At 37.6% G+C, this 19,914-nt stretch overlaps 1 protein-coding gene and 1 pseudogene across 1 annotated transcript in view; one reads left to right on the top strand and one right to left on the bottom strand.

Moving 5' to 3' along the window:
* Positions 1-19,914, top strand: part of GUCY1A2 (guanylate cyclase 1 soluble subunit alpha 2) — a 424,741-nt gene that overhangs the window by 168,787 nt on the left and 236,040 nt on the right. The gene's annotated exons all lie outside the window — the stretch shown is intronic.
* LOC122746173 lies at positions 9,088-9,514 on the bottom strand (annotated as a pseudogene).

Raw genomic sequence — 19,914 nt, 5'->3', positions numbered from 1 at the left:
TTGACCATAGGCAGGAAAATCTGTGGGTGCCTTTAATTGGAGGCTAGGGCATGGCTTTGTAGATGAGGGGTTTTTAAGGAGCTAGTTATATTCTTTCTCCATATTTCTGCCTGGTTTCCTGTTCAAAACCTGATTGCTAAAATAATGATGACAAGACTAATTCCCTAATGGCTGGGGTATTTGACCAATTTTATTAATTATCTTTCTATTTCTCTATTATAGAGCTCTTTTGCCTGTGCACCATCTTAAACCTTTTAAACCAGGAGATAAACAGAAGTTTGTACAGAGGGTGAATACGTTTAAGGGGGAAAATCTATGAGAACACAGTAGTTTTTGAGTAGTTTCAGTTGTATCTGACTCTGTGACCCCATTTGGGGTTTTTTTGGTAAAGGTTCTGGAGTGGTTTACCATTTCCTTTAGTTCATTTTGTAAATGTGGAATCTGAGACAATCAGAGTTAAATGACTTGTTCAGGGTCTGCTACTAATTTAAATTAAGGGTCTAGAGAAAGACTACAGTACTTGAAACTTCAGGTGGCTAATCTCTGGAGGTTGGCCATTATTATCAGACATCAATATCACAATCTATACCCAGGACAGATTCAGATGGGTGAGGGGATCACAGAGTATAATTTTACTGTGAGTGTAGTTGGGTGAATTAATCTTTCTTCCTATACTCCAAAATGTTTAAGGATACCACCTTGAATAGGAATACCATGTATTCTGGGGCTCAGGAGAAAGCCAAAGGCAATTGTCATCTGTGTCTCCAGACAAACAGAATGTAGGATCTTAGGATGATAGATCTGGAGCTGCAAGGGATGTTGGAGACCATCTAATCTTATCCTCCTCATTTTATAAATGAAGAAATTGAGGTTCAGAGAAGATAAATCATTTGCTCAGATTTATCTAGCTAATGACTGTCAGAGGTGGGTTTTGAACTGAGGTCTTACTGGCTCCAAGTCCAGAACTCAATCCACTATGTTACAAAAGAGAGGAAGCCAAATTGTCCCACCATTCTTCCCACCCTCACTTCTATGTTTACTCAGGGGAAAATCTCCTTTCAAGACAAGTCTTAGATTATTCACCTGCTATATGGTGAGTTGGATATTGTTTCTGGGAGCAAAAGTTTAGAATAGCTTGTGGTCCCTGAGCCTGGGAGAGGAGGTATCAGGCTAGTATCATGGCCACCTCCAGCACTCCAGTTCATTCCCTTAACTCCCTTAGTCAGACCATGAGCCATGACTTCCCTAACCTTTCTTAACCTTCTCTCAGATGGTATGCCTGTATATCTGCTGGACATTCTCTCTGCCTCCCAGGGTCCCCACACTGGGCTTTCCTGCTTCTTCTACTCCTCATCTCCAGCAGCCTACAGGATTAAAGGCATCAGGAGATGGTAGCTAGACAAGGGTATAACAGGTCTACATTGTTTTCCTATATGCAACTGTATCTAACCCCTAGTGAATCTAAGGAAAACTACTCATGGGGAAAGGAAGAGGGGAGGCTAGGGCACTGGTTAATGTTGGGATCTTTTGGACTTGATGACGAAATGGGTTTGTAGTACTGTAGATGAAAGCCTTTCTTTTCCTGCCCTGCAATTTTCCCCAGCCACAGAAGAAAATGGTCTCTCCCTCCCTCCCATCTACAGGCAGTAAGAATCCCTAATTAAAGCTCTGGTTAGCAATAAACAACCCACATTTCCACATAAGGAAAAAAAAGATTTCAGTATTTCTTAAACATTTCAAAAGAAAAAAAAAACAACTCAAAAGGAAGTTTTAGGCCATGCTATGGTACTACAAAGTGACATGGAGATTTTAGTTACCTTGCTGTCCTATCTTGTGTGGATAAAACAAATGGGTAATACAGAGATAGGAGCACAGTGGTATCAGCCACTGGTCACTGAGTCTATTGGTTGGTTGAGTGCATTGATGTACTTTCTACTGTGGTTGATTCATCTCTTGCTGGGCAAGAATTGAGTCTTGTCCATTACTTTATTTTTAAATTTTTTTTTAATTTGGGGGGTGGGGCAATAGGGGTTAAGTGACTTGCCCAGGGTCACACAGCTAGTAAGTGTCAAGTGTCCGAGGCCATTTTGAACTCAGGTCCTCCTGAATCCAGGGCTGGTGCTCTATCCACTGCGCCAACTAGCTGCCCCCATTACTTTATTTTTAAAATCAGCAATCGTTAGTGGGAATTCCCTATAAGTAGGGATTCTGGAGAAAGTAGAAATAGGGAAAGTAAGCATTGAAATACATTATTAGATGAAAAAATGTGGTTAAATTATTTACTGACTGGTTTTAGATTTCGTACCCAGTAGGTAGTATGTATACTCCAGATGTTGAGTTTGATTTGGTTCTTAGTGCCACATCAACCACACATTCAGAACTGCCAAGAGCCCTCAAGTGACAGGTTGGCCACCTTGATTTACTTATCAATGCCCTCTAAGGGAATGTTTGGAGCAGTGTGTTGTCCTTGAAAGAGCATTGGGCTAGGATTCAGGAGATCTGAGTTCTGGTTCTGGTTCTTCCACTAATTTGCTTTGCTACCTTTATAAAAAAATACCTTCTCCAAGCATTAATTTTATCAGTTGTAAAATGAGTATCATATAAGACTAGTTGATCTCAAAAGTATCTTTAGGCTCTCGTATTTTGTTTCTCTTATAAAATGGTAGAATGTGGTGTTTACATTGCAAACTAGACTCTTTTACAAAAAAGTATCTGAATATCTTTAGGCTATCAGAATAAAACACTTTGTTGGCTTTGTATAGAAGCTTTGTATGTGTGTTTCATGTGTGTGATCATTAGCTCATACTTGAACTCTGTCTAGCTTCTTGAATTGGTAGAGTTTCTAAAGAGAGAAGAATCACAACTATTTAAAAATGATGCAGCAGAGCTGTCCAAGGTAGATTTGAGTAAAACTATTTTGTTTCATAACATTGGTGAAGAGGAATGGTTTAAGCATAGCACAGATCTTCAGCTTCTTGCTTGAAAGCTATTACATAAGTTATAATATTATCATTGTAGTTGCACCATGGTTCAGCATTGGACCGGGAGTCTTAGCTCTGATTCTACTTTGTTGTTTGTCTTCAGGCAAATCTCATCATTCCCAGCCTCAGTTTTTTTCATCTAGGGATTTAACTAAATGATTTATAAAGTCCTTTTCAACTCTAATGTTCTTTGAGTGTATGAATTTTTGAAGCTATGGGACTATCCTGATGAACTTGGGAAAACTGGAAGTTTTGGGGAGAAGTCAATACGCAGCAGGCCATGCAAGTGGTTGTATTCTGTAGACAGCAAGAAGTATGCTACTGAAGAGGGTATGAGGAATCAGTATTGTGTCACCGTATAGAGGTGGTAATTGAAACTATCAAATCCTCAAGGGGAGAAAAGTATAAAGAGACATAGACTGAGCCTTCAGAAAAAAATAGTTAATGGGAGAAGAAGAGACAGGCAGATAGGTGACAAGATTAGCAATCTCATGAGAAGAGAGAGAGTATGGTGCTTTAGACGACAAGCTCTGAAGTATTACCGTCTGGGGAGAAAAAAAAAAGGCATAGAATCACAGAGTTGGAAGGACCTTTAAAGATCATCTATCCCCAAAGCCTTCATTTTACAGATGGAGAAACTGAGGTTCAATATTAAATGACTTGCTACCAAAACCATATAGCTAGTTTATTGAAGATCTGGGATTAGAATTTAAGTCTCTTAACCCATTCTAATAGTAGGCTATCAATCAGAAGGGTATTCTTATATTATCTATGCCATAATAAAGAAGACATCATTGGGTTTTTGCATGGGTAGGTTTCCACAGGTTATTTTGTGAATGTATTTCTGGTTGTATGATTGGTAGGAGCTTGTTTTCATAGAATGAAGGGAAAAGTTAGTGAAGGTCACAGGTATAGATAACCTATTTAGAGAATTTCCCCAGGAAGGAAGATTATGGAAACATATGATATTGGAGCAGGAAGAGACCTTATAAAATATGCTGAAGCATCTTGGAGTAAGAGATAAGAATGTTGGACTTGGAGTCAGAAAGACCTGAGTTTGAATTGCCTTAGACAATTACAAGCTGCGTGACTCTCAGCAAGTAACCATACTTTTCTCATCCTCAGGTTTCTCATCTATAAAATTTGGATTATAATAACATTAACTTAACATTGTGAGGACCAAATGAGACATGTAATATGCTTCACAAATTAAAAAAAAACCCTATGTAAATATTAACTATTGTCTCTGTCATCATCATTCATTATCCTTTATTTTGTAGACAAAGAAATTGTGGTCTAAAGGCCCAAGTCACTTTCCTTATATTGGATATAAGATGACAAATGAATATGACAATGGATGTCAAATGATGGGCCCTTTGAAATTAGGGAAAACTCTGCATGCATAAAGGCAAAGTCTGAGGACAAGTTAATGCTGATCAAGAATATGGAGGAAACAAATTTAGAGCAAAGGTCATTTATTGACAAGTCAGACATCAGGGTTATAAAACCACAAATGTATGTTGAGAAGATGGTAATGAAAGGAAAATTTCTTTCTAAGAAATGGTTGGGAAGATATACAGAAATGATGGGAAAATGCCATTGTTCATAGAATAGATGAAATCGGGGCAGCTAGATGGCACAGTAGATAGAGTACTGGCCCTGGATTCAGGAGGACCCGAGTTCAAATCTGGCCTCAGACACTTAACACTTACTAGTTGTGTGACCATGGGCAAGTCACTTAACCCCAACTGTCTCACCCCCCCCCCTAAAAAAAAGAATAGGTGAAATCATAAATCCTATCCAAGGAATTTTGGAACTGAATTATAGCATATATATATATTTAGAGAGAGAGAGAGAATTATAGCATAGAATATGTGTATACATGAAGATATGGTATATTGTGTGTTTAAGTAGAAATATTTAATTTTAGAAACTATTTCTAAAGTTTAATTTGTAAACTTATTTTTCAAGACATCAGAAAAAATGTTAAGGAATGATTCACATTATAAAAGGTTCTCTCTTGCTGACCTCTTACTAATTGCATACATTTGTGCTTAGTCTTGAACTTATTTCAAGAATAAAATTTGCCTTTAGCTTTCATGATTTACACAAAAAATTGGCACTAAAAAGCCATTTGATAAAATGATTGAATATCATTATAAAAAAGAAAAAAATTGTGATAATAATATCCTTCTTTAACTTTGTAAAAGGTATATATTAATGCAGCCTTCTGTTTTTTTCCTGACACTCTTCAGTGAGGATGTAAAACTTCATGCACAATATGTCACAGGCTCGTATGATGGGAAGGATTGGAACTCTCCGAACAGCAGGAGACAAGGCAGTTGAGACACATAATAATTTGGCAAACTTTTAAAGAAATTTTACAATGAAAAAATACATGAATTTTATATTCAACCATATCACTCTCATCTTTGCTATATACATTCTCCAAATTCCAGAAGTATATAATAAATTAATAGATTTTTCCCTTGTCTAGTATGTGAACTATGGTGCTAGAAAAAAGATTTTATAATGAAAGCCTCATCAGGGAAAAACTCCCTATTGGCCGGCTAGGTGTAAGAGGCAGCACTTTGTAATACTGTTAAAAGGAGTGTGGCTGACATGATTTGTGACCAAATAATTCATTTTTACCTTCCTTCTTATCTGTCTCTTCTTATTTATTTTTACTTATATTTAGAATTTTATTTTTCCAAATTACATGTAAAATACACATTTTGACATCAATTTAAATTTATTTGTTTTTGTTTTTGTTGTGGGGCAATGGGGGTTAAGTGACTTGCCCAGGGTCACACAGCTAGTAAGTGTCAAGTGTCTGAGGCTGGATTTGAACTCAGGTCCTCCTGAATCCAGCGTTGGTGCTTTATCCTCTGCACCACCTAGCTGCCCCCAACATCAATTTTAAAAATTGCTTTGTGTTCCAAATTCTCTTCTTCCCTCCCTCCCCACCCCTTCCCCCAGAACTCAAGCAATTCAATATAAGCTATACATGAGCAGTCACATTTCCATATTAGCCAGGTTGTGAAAGAAAACAGACAAAAACTGAACTTCAGATAAAGGAACTAAGAAAAAAAATATGCTTCAATTTGTATTCAGATACCATCAGTTCTCTTTCTGTAGATTGATAATATTTTTCATAAGACCTTCAGAGTTGTCTTGGATCATTGCTTTGCTGAAAATAACCAAGTCATTCACAGCAGATCATCTCACAATATTGCTGTTATTTTTTATACAGTACATTTCACTTTGAATCAGCTCATGCAGGTCCTTCCAGGTCTTTCTGATAGCATCCTGCTCATAATTTTTAAAAATAGTAAGCTACATTTATATAGTACTTTAGAGAGAGATTTCCTTACAATAAACCCATGATGTTGATTATTGCAACAACATTAATAGGTAACACTTATATACCTTATGCCTGACAAATAATTTTCTTCACAATAGCCCAGCAAAGTAAGTACCATACAGTTTGTCACCATGATCATCATCAATTAGTCTTCCTCATCAATCAGTCCTCATCTCCAATCATCATCAATCCATCAATAAATCGTCATCAACATTATCTTACATTACAATTGCCTTTACTTCACAATTTTTTTCACAGTTACTATTGTGAACTGTTTCCTTCCATCCTATTCCCTCCCTGTGATATTTCTATTTTCTATCTTCTTTTACCTTATCCTTCCTCAAAAGTGTTTTGCTTCTGACTGCCCCACCCCAACTTTGCCCTCCCTTCTTTCACCTCCCTCCTTATCCCCTTCCCCTCCTACTTTCCTTCAGGGTTAGATAGATTACTCCACCCAATTGAGTGTATATGTTATTCCCTCCTTGAGACAACTCTGATGAGAGTACCATCTTTTAGCCAATTCTGATGTGTAAGGCTCATTCAGTGCCCCACTCCTCCCCCATCTCTCCCCCCACTCCATAAGCACTTTCCTGCTTCTTTCATGTGAGATTTCACCCCATTATAGCTCTCTCCTTCCCCCTCCCCCAGTGTAGTCCTCTCATCCCTCAATTTTACCCTAAAGATGTCATCATGGGGCAGCTAGGTGACACAGTGGACAATGCACCCACCTTGGACCCACGAAGACCTGAGCCCAAATCTGGCCTCAGACACAAGACACTCACCAACTCCTCAACCCCAGGCATGCCACCCAACCCTGACCACCCCACAAAAAAGGAAAAAAATAAATGCTTTACAGATATCATCCTTTCATAATCAGTTCCCACCTGTTGCGTGTGTCTAAATTTATTTCTATCATCTGTCCTAATACTGAGAAAATTCTTATGAGTTACATGTATCATCTTCTCACATAGGAATGTAAACAGTTTAACCTTTTAACATCCCTCATGAATTCTTTTTCCTGTTTACCTTTTAATGCTTCTCTAGGGTCTTGCATTTGAAAGTCAAATTTTCTATTCAGTTCAGGTCTTTTCATCATGAATACCTGAAAGTTCTCTTTTTCATTGAAGTCCCATTTCCACCCCCCCCCCCAAGAAAGATTGTATTCAGTTTTGCTGGGTAGGTGATTCTTGGGTATAATCCCAGTTCCTTTGCCCTCTGGAATATTATATTCCAAGCCCTCCAATCCTTTAATGTAGAATGCTAGATTCTGTGCTATCCTGACCATGTCTCCACAATACTTTAATTGTTTCTTTCTGGCTACTTGTAATATTTTCTCCTTATCTGGGAGCTCTGGAATTTGGCTATAATATTCCTGGAAATTTTCATTTTGGAATCTCTTTCAGAAGGTGATTGGGGGATTCTTTAAATTTCTATTTTACCTTCTGTTTCTAGAATATCAGGGCAATTTTCCCAGACAATTTCTTGGGAGATGATGTCTAAGCTCTTTCCTTGATCATGGTTTTCAGGTATTCCAATAATTTTCAAATTATTTCTCCTGGATCTATTTTCTAGGTCAGTTGTTTTTCCAAGAAAATATTTCACATTGCCCTCTATTTTTTAAAAAAATTCATTTGGATTTGCTTCATTGTGTTTTCATAAAGTCACTAGCTTCCATTTGTTCAATCATAATTCTTAGACAATTATTTTCTTCAGAGAGCTCTTCCATTTGGCTTTTCAGGCTGTTGACTTTTTTTTTCATGACTTTCTGCATCAATTTCATTTCTCTTTTCATTTTTTCCTCTACCTCTCTTACTATATCTTCAAAGTCCTTTTTGAGTGCTTCTATAGCCTAAGACCAATTCATATTTTTCTTGTAAGCTTTAGATGTGGGAGCCCTGATGTTGCTATTCTCTTCTGAGTATGTACCTCGATTTTCCTTTTCACCAAAGAAACTTTCTATGGTCTGCATCATTTTCTGCTTGCTCATCTTGCCAGCCTATTTCTTGACTTTTGACTTCCTCTTAAAGTGGGGCACTGCTTCCTGGATGAACTGTCCTGAGCTTCAGGTGGTCCAAGGTGGTATGATTCCTTATTAAAGTGGGGCACTGCCTCCAGGACATATTATCACAAACTTTAGCAGGTCCAGTTGGTAAGATATGAGAGGCACATTCTCAGCTTACCTGGCCTGTGTTCTGGTCTGTCAGTATCCACAGGCTGCTTGCTCTTTAAACTGGAAACAAATCTCGTTCACTTTGGTTGCAAGCCTGTGCCCTTCCCTCACTTGGGACTGCCACCTAAGACTGTGTCCTGTATACAAGTCCAGGAAAAACATCAGAGTTCCACCATAGTGCCAGCAGAGACCCCTATAATTTCCCCCACCGCCAACTGCTTGACCCTCTCACCAGACTGTGAGCTGAATTAGCTGCAACTGTAGCTGATTCAGAGGCTCTGGAAGTCTCTTTCTCTGATGTGGCCTGGGACTCCACTCCGACCTGGGTACAGCAGACCCCTCCTGCCAAACTTCTAAGCCATCTTTTGCTGGAAAATGGTATCAACCCATCCTTTTATGGGTTCTGCTAATCCAAGAATTGTCTTATGGCATTATCTGGTGTTTTTTGGAGTGATTTTGTCAGGAGCTCTAAGCCTTTCCTCTGCCATCTTGGCTCCAATTCCCTGTCTCTCTCTCTCTGTCTCCTTTTTTTTTTTTTTTGGACACCTAAAAATCTCTTTATTGTTTCCCAACTAAACAAGAACCATGGAGTGACTACGCAGCAAAGGACACATGCTTGGGCCACGGGTGCATGGTAGAGGGGGGCAGGAACTCAGGCAAAGGTTCCAGCCCATGTTGGCAGCTTTCATGTCATAGTAATTGATATAGATCCTGTCCCCAGGAATTTTGAGGTGCTTGGTGAGCAGCTTGCAGAGCTGTTTGCTATATGCTTCGTTCTAGGGCCCACCTATCTTGCTGATGCTATGCAGGCTGCAGAGGGTGCACAGGTCCCAGGAGCTCCGGAATGCCATCAGTTGGTCCACCCAAGATGTGTACCTCAATGTACTGGATAGGTTTTCCATGGCCTTGGCCAGCTGCATAGTGAGCTCACTCAGCAGTGAGTCAGACACCGCAGAGCATGTACGTTGGGCATCTTAGTGGCAGCATGAACATGGGCATCTTAGTAGCAGCACGGGGAGGCTGAATCCAGGCTGCGGTGAGCAGTGGGTGGCTTGAACCAAGTGAGTCCCCCATCTCTTCTTATAACAACAGCAACCACCTTAATGATAATAAGCACTTCCTTAGTACTTTAAATTTTGTACTAACAAATATTATTTAATTTTTTTCTTATAATAAGTCTGAGAGGTAGGTGCTTGCTATTATTATTCCAATTTTATCAATGAGGAAACTGAGGCAGAGGGTCAGTGATTTTTGCTGGGTCACACAGTTAGCAAATGTCTGTGTCTGGACTTGAATTCAGGTCTTCCAGAGAGTAAGAACAGAGCTCTATCCACTGAGCTATACCACTATCTGGTCTACTTTGGATGTACCTGTAAGCTAATGGTAGTTCAGCACATAGCAGAAAAAGTGAAATAATAGGAACAAGCAAAAATTGTCTTTCTTCATCTGGGAGAGAAGCAGCTTGGAAGCCAGGAGGAGCTGAGTTCAAATCCTACCTCTGATAAAGACTATCTGTGCAACTGTGAGCAAGTCACTTAGCCTCTCAGTGTTCTGGGCAACTTTCTAAAATTATAAGCTGTGGAGAAGGGCATTTCCTGTCTTGAGAGTTCCCTATGCCAATGACACTACAGATAAAATTTCTCTACTATCTTATTGGTGATATGTTTGATATAATCATCTTCTGGGTTAAATGATGTTTTCATTCTTTTAGAAGGTTTTATATTAATACAAAAGATAACTGGAAACAGAATAGGGAAACACCACTCTGTTGACCCGTGGAAAACAAACAAAATGGCCCTGAAGTTATCTCTCATTTTAACGTATGTGAGACATGCAGCTCAGCTCACCTAATCTCATTTGGCCTGGTGAATATCTTTTGTATGCCTTTCGATGAAGCCTGCTGATGGGGAAAAAATGACCTTTCTTTTTAAATCTTCGCTGTGAAGATGCTCATTCATTGATATGTCTTCAATGGGCATTTTGTGCTATTTAGAGAACTTACCACTTTTCCTACCTTCCCCAGCCCTAAATAAACTTTTTAAAGTGAGTTGTTCTATAGCAGTAAATGACCAAAATGATAGTATACATCAAAGTGGCTCTTTGGAAAGGAAATCAATTGTTGTTCTATTGATCAAAGGAAATATACAGCACTAAAGGAGATCAACTTTTCTAACTATCCATGTGGGACAAGTAAACAATCACAAATAACCAGCTTTCCCCACAATGAGGAAAAATAAATTAGATTCTATACTAAATCATTACCCTCGTTGTGGGGCTAACACCTGTTAGCTATAAAGGAAAAACACGATCCCATAAAGAAAGCAAAGGAATAGGAAAATGAAAACATCTAGACTCTCTTTCCAACAGTACATGATGATGAATTTCCCATCCCAAGTGTGGTGAAATAAAAATAGGATGTTCATTCAGAATCATTTTTAGTGCTCAGCATCTTTAAAGAACTTTCACAGCTGAGCAACCCTCAGAACTCAGCAGCTAGCTCTAGGCTATTACTCATTCTCTCTTCAAAGAGATCTTCACAGGCAAATTTTAGAACAATTTGACCAGAACTGGAGAAGTGAAATGAGCTCCAGATACAGAAGAAGAAAGGATTAGGACCCTGAGTATTGACTAAAAGATAAAGATTATAATATATGTTAATTAAAAATCACTAACACATTATTGGGAATAATTTTTCATTACTTCAAGGATCCATGATTTCATTTATTTAGTTATTTAACCTGTGAAGATAAGACCCCTTTCATGCTTCAACAATGGTTTCTACTCATTGTCATGCTCTACCATACCCCCACTCCCAATTCAGAGCCTTGTGGCAAAACTTCTGGTGATTAACCCTTACAAATTTAGCTAGGCTGGTTCTTAGATGACACCTAATACCAAAAGTTCCAAATTAAAACCTTTCCATGTCAATAGCATCTGTCAGAGATATAACTTTGAGAATACAGGATAACTTCCACATTATGATAAAATAGCAGAGTAGAACATTAGTGAAGAATTGGTGCAAATAATAAATTTAAGATTTTTTTCTTCATTCAGAGATATAATTTTCTAGCTCTTTCTTGCATGTCACACTCAAGATCTTGCAACAAAGGCATTATTATGTTTTGATATATTTCATCCAAAGACTATATCCTCTTCTGTTAGCAAGTCTCAGACTCATGAACTCTTAGAATGGATAGAGCAATGGACTTGGAATCAGGAAGACTTAAATTAACTGTGTGTCCATGAAGAACAATTCCCTTAACTTTTCCTAATTTTACTTGTCTCGTCTTTTAAATTAGCACAATAACAATATCTGCAGTACTAGCCTTTCAGGTTTGTCTTGATAATCAAATGAGATAATGTACATAAAGCATTTTGAAAATTTTAAAGTGCCATATAAATGCTAGATAATATAATTACTCATTGATTAAAGCAAAAGTGAACAAAGAGGCTTATGGTAAAAAAATATATTTTGGGAAATATATATTTCCAAATTAAGAAGTAAAGGAAGTCAAAGACTGGTAAACTACTTAGAAACTTTACCTTTGTATGTCAAGAATATTTCACAAGAGAATCAGAAGTAAAGATATGGAGGGCAGCTAGATAGCATAGTGGCAAAGCACCAGCCCTGGATTCAGGAGTACCTGAGTTCAAATCCGGCCTTAGGCACTTGATACTTACTAGCTGTGTGACCCTGGGCAAGTCACTTAACCCTCATTGCCCTGCAAGAAAAAAAGAAGTAAAGATATGGCAAACATCTCTCTTTCTCTCTCCTCGCCTCGCCTCTCCTCTCCTCTCCTCTCCTCTCCTCTCCTCTCCTCTCCTCTCCTCTCCTCTCCTCTCCTCTCCTCTCCTCTCCTCTCCTCTCCTCTCCTCTCCTCTCCTCTCCTCTCCTCTCCTTTGTCCTTTATCCTCTCTCCATCCTTTCCTCCCTTCCTCTCTCTTCCTCCTCATCTCTTCTCTATGCATTTCTCTCCTCTCTCTGTCTCTGCATCTCTTTCTATCTCTGTCTTGGTCTCTGTCTATGACACACATTCACAAGAACCCAACTACATTATAATAAAAAAGTTAGAAGCTTCTGGGAACAATTTCTGAATCAGCTGCTTGTATATAGTTGGACCATATATTCATTAGAAAAAAGGTAAAAAAGCAATACCAAATTAGAAGAAAGAATAAAGTTCAAAAAGGTAGCCTTGCATGCAGTTTCAATAGTTCCAACACAATTTGCTTAAGCCATTTATTGACTTTGAAAAATGGGGAGCTGGGAAAGTGAAAATATTAATTCATTATTATTTCTTGAAGAAATTTAAGCAATATCAAACCATCACCAAAATGAAGAGGTCAAAGGAACTAAATGTGAATGAGGGACGAGAGAAATGGACAGATGGAAGATTGTAATCAGAGTTAGATTTCAGAGTTTAGTGTCCTTGAGCTTGTGACTTTCAACAAGATGGTTGTATTGCTGATGTTGGGTGGAAAAGGTTACTGGAGTTGAAGAGGTTGAAGAAGTATTGTTAAGGTGCCACAGAAGTTCAAGAATGTTCAAACACATGAAAACAATGTGGTGGGAAAAGTAAGACCATCAGAAAGTGCAAAAGTCATTTAAAAATATGGGAAAAAACATGGAGATTACTGTGGCAGCAGCAAAAATAGGAAGCAAGCTGGTGGCATATATGAATTACATGGAAACTATTTTTTCAAGAATGGTGAAAGGAAGAAGACAGATGATTAGTAAATCAATAGGTTGATTGGTTCTCTCCATTCTTTATTCAGTCTTTTTTTTTTTTTTTTTTTGGTGAGACAATTGGGATTAAGGGACTTCACCCGGGTTACAGCTAGTAAGTATCAAGTGTCTGAGGCTGGATTTAAACTCACATCCTCCTGACTCCAGGGCTGGTGCTCTATCCACTGCTCCACCTAGCTGCCCCTTATTCAGTCTTTATAACTTCAGATAATGATCTGCCATTCTTCCTCCCTTGTTTCTTGTCTCAGAGAAAGAGGTTTTCCTACTGTTTGACAATCCCTCTGTCTTTGATGACCTTTATTCTGGACCTGATCCTGGAAAAATGGAGAAGGCACATTGGAAAGCTGGGGGAGAGAGTGAGCACCATTTCTTAGAACTCATGATAGAGGAGATGAAATTCATACATAATCCTATATGCACCTAGATTTGGGGAGAAGTGAAGTCAGAGGATTCAAAGCAAGGTTAAATGGGATTCCTTGGCCCCAAATTCTATACAGGTTAGCTCAGGAGGGATAGAAGGTTTGAAGAATGAAATGCTGAAGATATAAACAGAAATTATTTGAAAGAAGAGGAAAATAAAACTTTTAAAATTGCATATGCAAACATGGAAGCAAGAATAGTTGATAGCAGGTAAATGCAATCTTTATTGTATTTTGCTTCTATTTCTCTGAATAAATAGAATAATCTTTGGACTGGAAAAGATGGATCAAAAGTGACGAATAAGGAATTGAAATGCTAGATAAATAGCAAAATAGTAAAAAAGTACTGTTAACTTCTGTTAACTGCTGTTAAGTTCAAGCCACAAGGCACCTACAAATTGCATTTTAGGAAACTGGAAGAACTGAAATTACTGAGCTAGTAGGATCAGTGACCTTCTGAAGACTGTGCAGAATGGGAGAGCCACTATAGGATGAGCAAAGGACAATTATTTGAACTTTCAAAAAAGGGAAGAGTGAAATCTGAAAATATTTGGGCCTATTGGTCCAAATTATGGACCATTGAACTTGTCTTCAATTCCTGACAAGATTACAAAAAGGGTTGGTTAATGACCATCTCGAAAGTGAAGAAGCAATCACAATTAGACAGAAATTGGAGAGAATTTTGATAGGAAAAGATCCTTAACATTTAGAACAAATAGAATAAAAAGTAAGAATGGTTTACCTAGAGAGTAGTGTGTTCCCATCATTTGAAGTTTTCAAGCAGTGATAGATTGTTGGGGGATGCTGTAAATGATTTTTATTCAGATTCAGATTGGGCTAGATACCTTCTGAGGTCCTATCCAACTATGAGATTTTGGAATTCTGTGACATATTTATGTAATAGTAATGGATTGTTTTCTCCATTTTATAAATTAACAGGAATATATTATAAGTAAGCATCTATTGGGTTCAAGTTCCTACTAAATTTTAGAGGACATACACACATAAGTAAGACATAGTTCCATACTGAAACAGTTGGTATTTTAGAGAGATAAGAAAATTATCCTAAATAAGAGAATATGACAAAGGTACAAGCAAAGTGATATGAGAGATCACAGGAAGATGAATTTCATGCTGGGTGTTTTGGAGAAGGCTTCATGGAAGAGATGGCATCTGGGCTTGTTATTTTTTTGTGTGTTTTGTTTTGTTTTGTTTGTGGGTCAATGAGGATTAAGTGACTTGACCAGGGTCACACAGCTAGCAAGTGTCAAGTCTCTGAGGCTGGATTTGAACTCAGGTCCTCCTGAATCCAGGGCCAGTGCTTTATCTACTGCCCCACCTAGCTGACTTCTTTTTTTTTTTTGGGGGGGGGGGTGCTTCTTATTAAAAGGATATACACATATATATATATATATATATATATATAGTTTCAAGTAGAGTTGGATATAGTAGGGCAAAATGACTGATAGCGTTTTTTAGATTGATACACACATATATGTTGCTGTTCAGGTGTTTTCAGTCATGTCTGACTCTTAATGACCCCATTTGAGGTCATGCAAAGATACTAGAGTGGTTTGCCATTTCCTTCAGCTCATTTTACAAATGAAGAAACTGAGGGAAACAGGGTTAAATGACTTGCCCAGGGTCACACATCCAGTAGGTGTCTGAGGCCAGATTTGAACTCAGGAAGATGAAGTCTTCTCAACTCCAGGCTAGGCACTCTCACTACTACGCCACCTACCTACCCTCACATATATGAAAAATCTATTTTGATTTGCTGAACATTGCCAAGTGAAATGGAAACTTTGATGACTTTTTCTAATTAAGTCAACTCCATTGGTCCTATATATGTCTTGCCACTGGACTCAGATGGCTCTGTAGGAGAGAGTAAGGTTGGTGACATCCCTCACTTAAATCCAATTCAGTGCAAGTCATGACATCATGCCAATGTCATGGTCCTCTTCAAGAATGGCCAAACAACAACAACTAATTAAGTCAAAACCTTTGATAACCTGTAAGTTGCAGGAGAAATTTTTTCTCTCTTATACACACAAAGACATACATACACACACATGCACACACAGACATATATACATATACAATCATTTTAGGTTTTAAAGAAATAGAAATAAACTAAACAATTTAATATTAATAATTTAAAGATATAAATATGTTTTGTATAAATAATATAAATATAAATAAATACTCACTAACTTTCAACTTTTGAAGTTACTGATTATTCTAGCCTTCATTCTATGTCTCAGGTTGAGTAGAATCCCTTTTTTGAATTTAACTCAAATTTCTTAATTTGGAGTTAAAACAATCCTTGGGACAAGTGAATGTTTCTGTATAGTTTAGAATGGGCACAGCAGCATGTGTAGGAGGGATATTGGAGCTCATTTAGTCCAACCCCTTCCATTCTATTTTTACAGATGAGGAGATAAAGTCTCTGACTGGTCAAGTGATTCGTTTAAGGTCAAACAGCTAATTTCATGTCAAAGTTGGGACTAAAATCTAGGTCTCCTGCCTTTCATTTTAGTGCTAGCCCTTTGTTCTACTATTCAGTACACAAGGTATATGACCCTTCTCTTTCACTGTCACAGGCAGTAACAGTATTAAAAAGGTTTTAAAACAGCTACAAATAGTTTTGCCTTAATGGGTGATATTCGGAGGTGATAATCTGAGGATTAGGATGTGCTTTGTTTTCCCACATAAGGGTTGAGAAAAAAGATCCCTCCCCCAACAAATAAACAAAGGCAATGAAGAAACAATTCCTGACCTCAAGGAGCCCAGTCTCTACTTAAACAATTTCTTCAGTAAAAGTTATTTTGAGTTGCTACAAGTTGTGAAGTAAAATGGAATCTGCTAAGGGTTTCCAATTAAGTCAAAATCTTGCTAACCTGTTAGCTTCAGGAGAAATTTTGTGAACATACTTGGTCCTTCTTTCAAGAAAAAAAATCATAGGGCCTAGAATTGATAAGGAACTCAGTGGTAATTTAGTTCAGCATCCTCATTCTACAGAAGAGGAAACAGTCACAGGGAGAGTAACTGAATTGCCCAATATCACATAGGTAGTATTTGTGAGAGGTTGGATTTGAATCCAGGTCCTCTGTTTGCAGAATCATGGGGGGAGACTACGTTGCTTCCTTTGTCCCCTGAGGAACAAATTCATTTCTTCAAAACTGAGATTGGGGAAAATAACTTGTTGAGCCCATATAGTAAATAGCTGCATTATAAATTGATGGCATTGTGAAAATCCAAACTATTTTCCCTTTAAAGACACATATAGGAACAGTCCTGGAATAATTAAAAGAAGGCTAAAACAAGAACTTTTTTTTTTCCTTCCTCATTTAGCAGTTGGGATTTAGTTTTTCAGGTGTAGCAGTGGATTTCCGGGACAAATGTACATATGTGTTGTGAGAAAAATGTCATTTATTGTCATTCTCGCGAGAATGGGCCAGTCTGTGTCCAGGTGGTGGGTGACTAAAAATGGAGGGTGAAAGACACACTTTTATTTCATCCCTAAAGCGAAATAGCCTCTCCCTTTTTCAAGGATTTACAATCTACTGGCAAGAACTGGCTAATGGCAGTATTCCCAACCCCTCTGCATCCCCACCCCTCTTCTTGGACTTTTCCCATGGGAGAAATCTCTCTATCTTGATTCTCTGGTCAGTGAATACACTTTCCTACGCTCTTAATTAGCCTATAAGTTATAAGTTCTAAATTAGCTTTTGAATTGATTCCTATTGAGAGAAGACAAAACCCCCATTTCCTTACATGTATGTATTTTAAGAATATGATTCAGGGAGAGATGAAGATATCCAGAGATCTATTTACCTGTTGGCTGACTTGAAATTTGCCAATAGGTGGGAAAAAAAAGAAGAAAAAGAAAGGTGAATGTCAAATCAACAGGCTTCTAGGAAGAGGCACAAAGTTTGTTCTCAGTCTCTGCGGGATTTGAAAGATGCTATCAGGGCACACAACAGAATGATTATAAATGGATAGTCATGTCACTTTAATCCAGCTCAATAATAATTCACTTTCTCTGGATGCTTTCAATGTGTAATATCAAAGCCAAATATCACCTTTCTTTATCCAAACACAGACTTGTGTGCACAGAGAAGATGACATAAAGATATTGAAAAATCTGCCTGCCTGCTTGCTAATCATGACCCCTAAATCTTTAGCTTCCATGAGCCATTGTGAAAAGAATCTTAATATAGGAAAGAATTATTGTTCTTCTGGAATCTCTGGCATGTGCCACTTTTTATGAAGTCATAGCTGCTGATATCTTAAAATGATTTTTCTGGCCAATACTCAAAAGAAAGAAAACCCACACAAAATCATTTTGTTAGAATACCTTTCTTTAAAGGAGGTTGGCAGTGAATGATGAAGGTAATAAACATTTTTTGGATGTGTAATTCTTAGTGAATTAGAAATTATATTTAAAAACATACAGATGTTGTTGAATGCCAGCACCATTTCTCTGCCTAGGGTCCACATAGTTTCCCTTGGGCAAACTATTAAATACTAGGGGATTATTTGTATCTTCTTAATGAAGAAATTTTTAATCTTAAATCACCTGCATATCTCATCTCATTTTGGGCCTAGGAGACAACACTATAACAACTATGCCAACAGTTATTCCCCTTTCCCTGATTTCAGTTGCTGTTATACCTAATATCTTTGTTGAATTTAGTAATGAACATTTTAACAATAAACCAGACATTTAAAGTCAAATAGGGAGATGGAATATTTTTTGGATAATTTGATCAGCATGAGATGCTATTTTTTTTTTAAACGATCAAGGCCTAATACTCCCCGGACCTGAATTATCTGGGTAATTGCCTCCATATTCAAGTCAGTATATTTTGACACATTCTAAGTCCTTCCCCCTCTATTTATCATACATCAGATATGGATACAAACTTGGGAATCCATCTTCTTTATATAACATATCATGGCTTGCAAAGACTAATCAGGATGGAAAGTATGATAATTCTGGGTTCCCAGGCATTTATAATCACATAGACGATTATACTGAGTTTTTGATGAGACCTTCTGATGGACATCAGAGTGAATTTTACAATAGACTTTGTGTTAATTCATTGATACCCTATCAGAAGCTGAGCTATCATCCCTCTCCTCCCTCGCATTTCTATTGTCATCATAAGAGAGAAAACTAAATCATCCTTTTGTCTCCTTAATCATATCAATACAATAATAATAAGACAATATCTTGTAGTCATGTATCTCATTAAGGTTTTCAAAGTGTTTTCCATCTTTTATCTCAATTGCTTCTAAACAACTCTGTAGTACACAAGTGCTCCTCTTGTCCACATTTTAACCTAGAGGAAGAAATTGAGTCAGACAGAGTTTAAATTATTTGCCTAGGGTTAGACATCTAGTAAATGTCTAGGTCAGGATTAGAACTCAGGTCTTTTTGACTCCAAATCTAGTACTTTATCCACCATACCACATTGCCTCTCCAAGATGGGGTCTCCTAAGATGGTTTAAGACAAATCCCATCATAATTAATATTGGTAATAAACATGTTTAAAACACATTTCCAAACCTTAAGTGATGCCCATTTACTAAAGCAAATTTAAATTAGCCGACATTCTCACATAATGAGAGAATGTGAATAGTCCTTTGGGGTTTGTTGTAATAGTGTTTTTTTTTCTTTTTCCTTTTATCAATTTATTTCCTTGCTTAGTTAATATCAAGAGAACTGACCTAAGAGTCAGGAGACCTATAGCTTGTTTCATTGAAAAGACTCAGAGAGCCTGGATTTGATTCTCAACTCTGCTATTTACTAATTTTATACAGTTGTCATCACTTAACCTTTCTGAGATCTCATTCAGCTCTGTATTTATTATCTACTCCTAATCCTCAGTATTAATTAGTATTTTGTACCTTTGAGCAAGTCACAAATTTCTTTAGTGTTGTGTAATTTAAGATTCTAAATGTGGATTCTAATCTGTTCCCCCAGTTTTGGGGGAAACTGACTAAAATCACTGATAAAACGAGTTTAGGTTTTTAAGGGTTTATTGAAAAATAGAAAGAAAAAGATTGAGAACAGAATTCCAATAGCCTGGCATTCCTATCTTTCCTCAAATTTCCTGTGAAGTCCTCTGCCGCCACCACCACCATCAAGTCAGGAACCCAAAAGAGCGAGAGCTCTCCGAGCAGGCCCTCTTTCCTCCTTCCTGTCTCCTCCCAGAAAATAGGAGACT

Source organism: Dromiciops gliroides, chromosome 3 (assembly GCF_019393635.1).
Source record: "Dromiciops gliroides isolate mDroGli1 chromosome 3, mDroGli1.pri, whole genome shotgun sequence".
NCBI classification, from domain to species: domain Eukaryota; kingdom Metazoa; phylum Chordata; class Mammalia; order Microbiotheria; family Microbiotheriidae; genus Dromiciops; species Dromiciops gliroides.
Note: the sequence above shows the minus strand (reverse complement) of the source record. Positions and strands in the feature narration are given on the sequence as shown.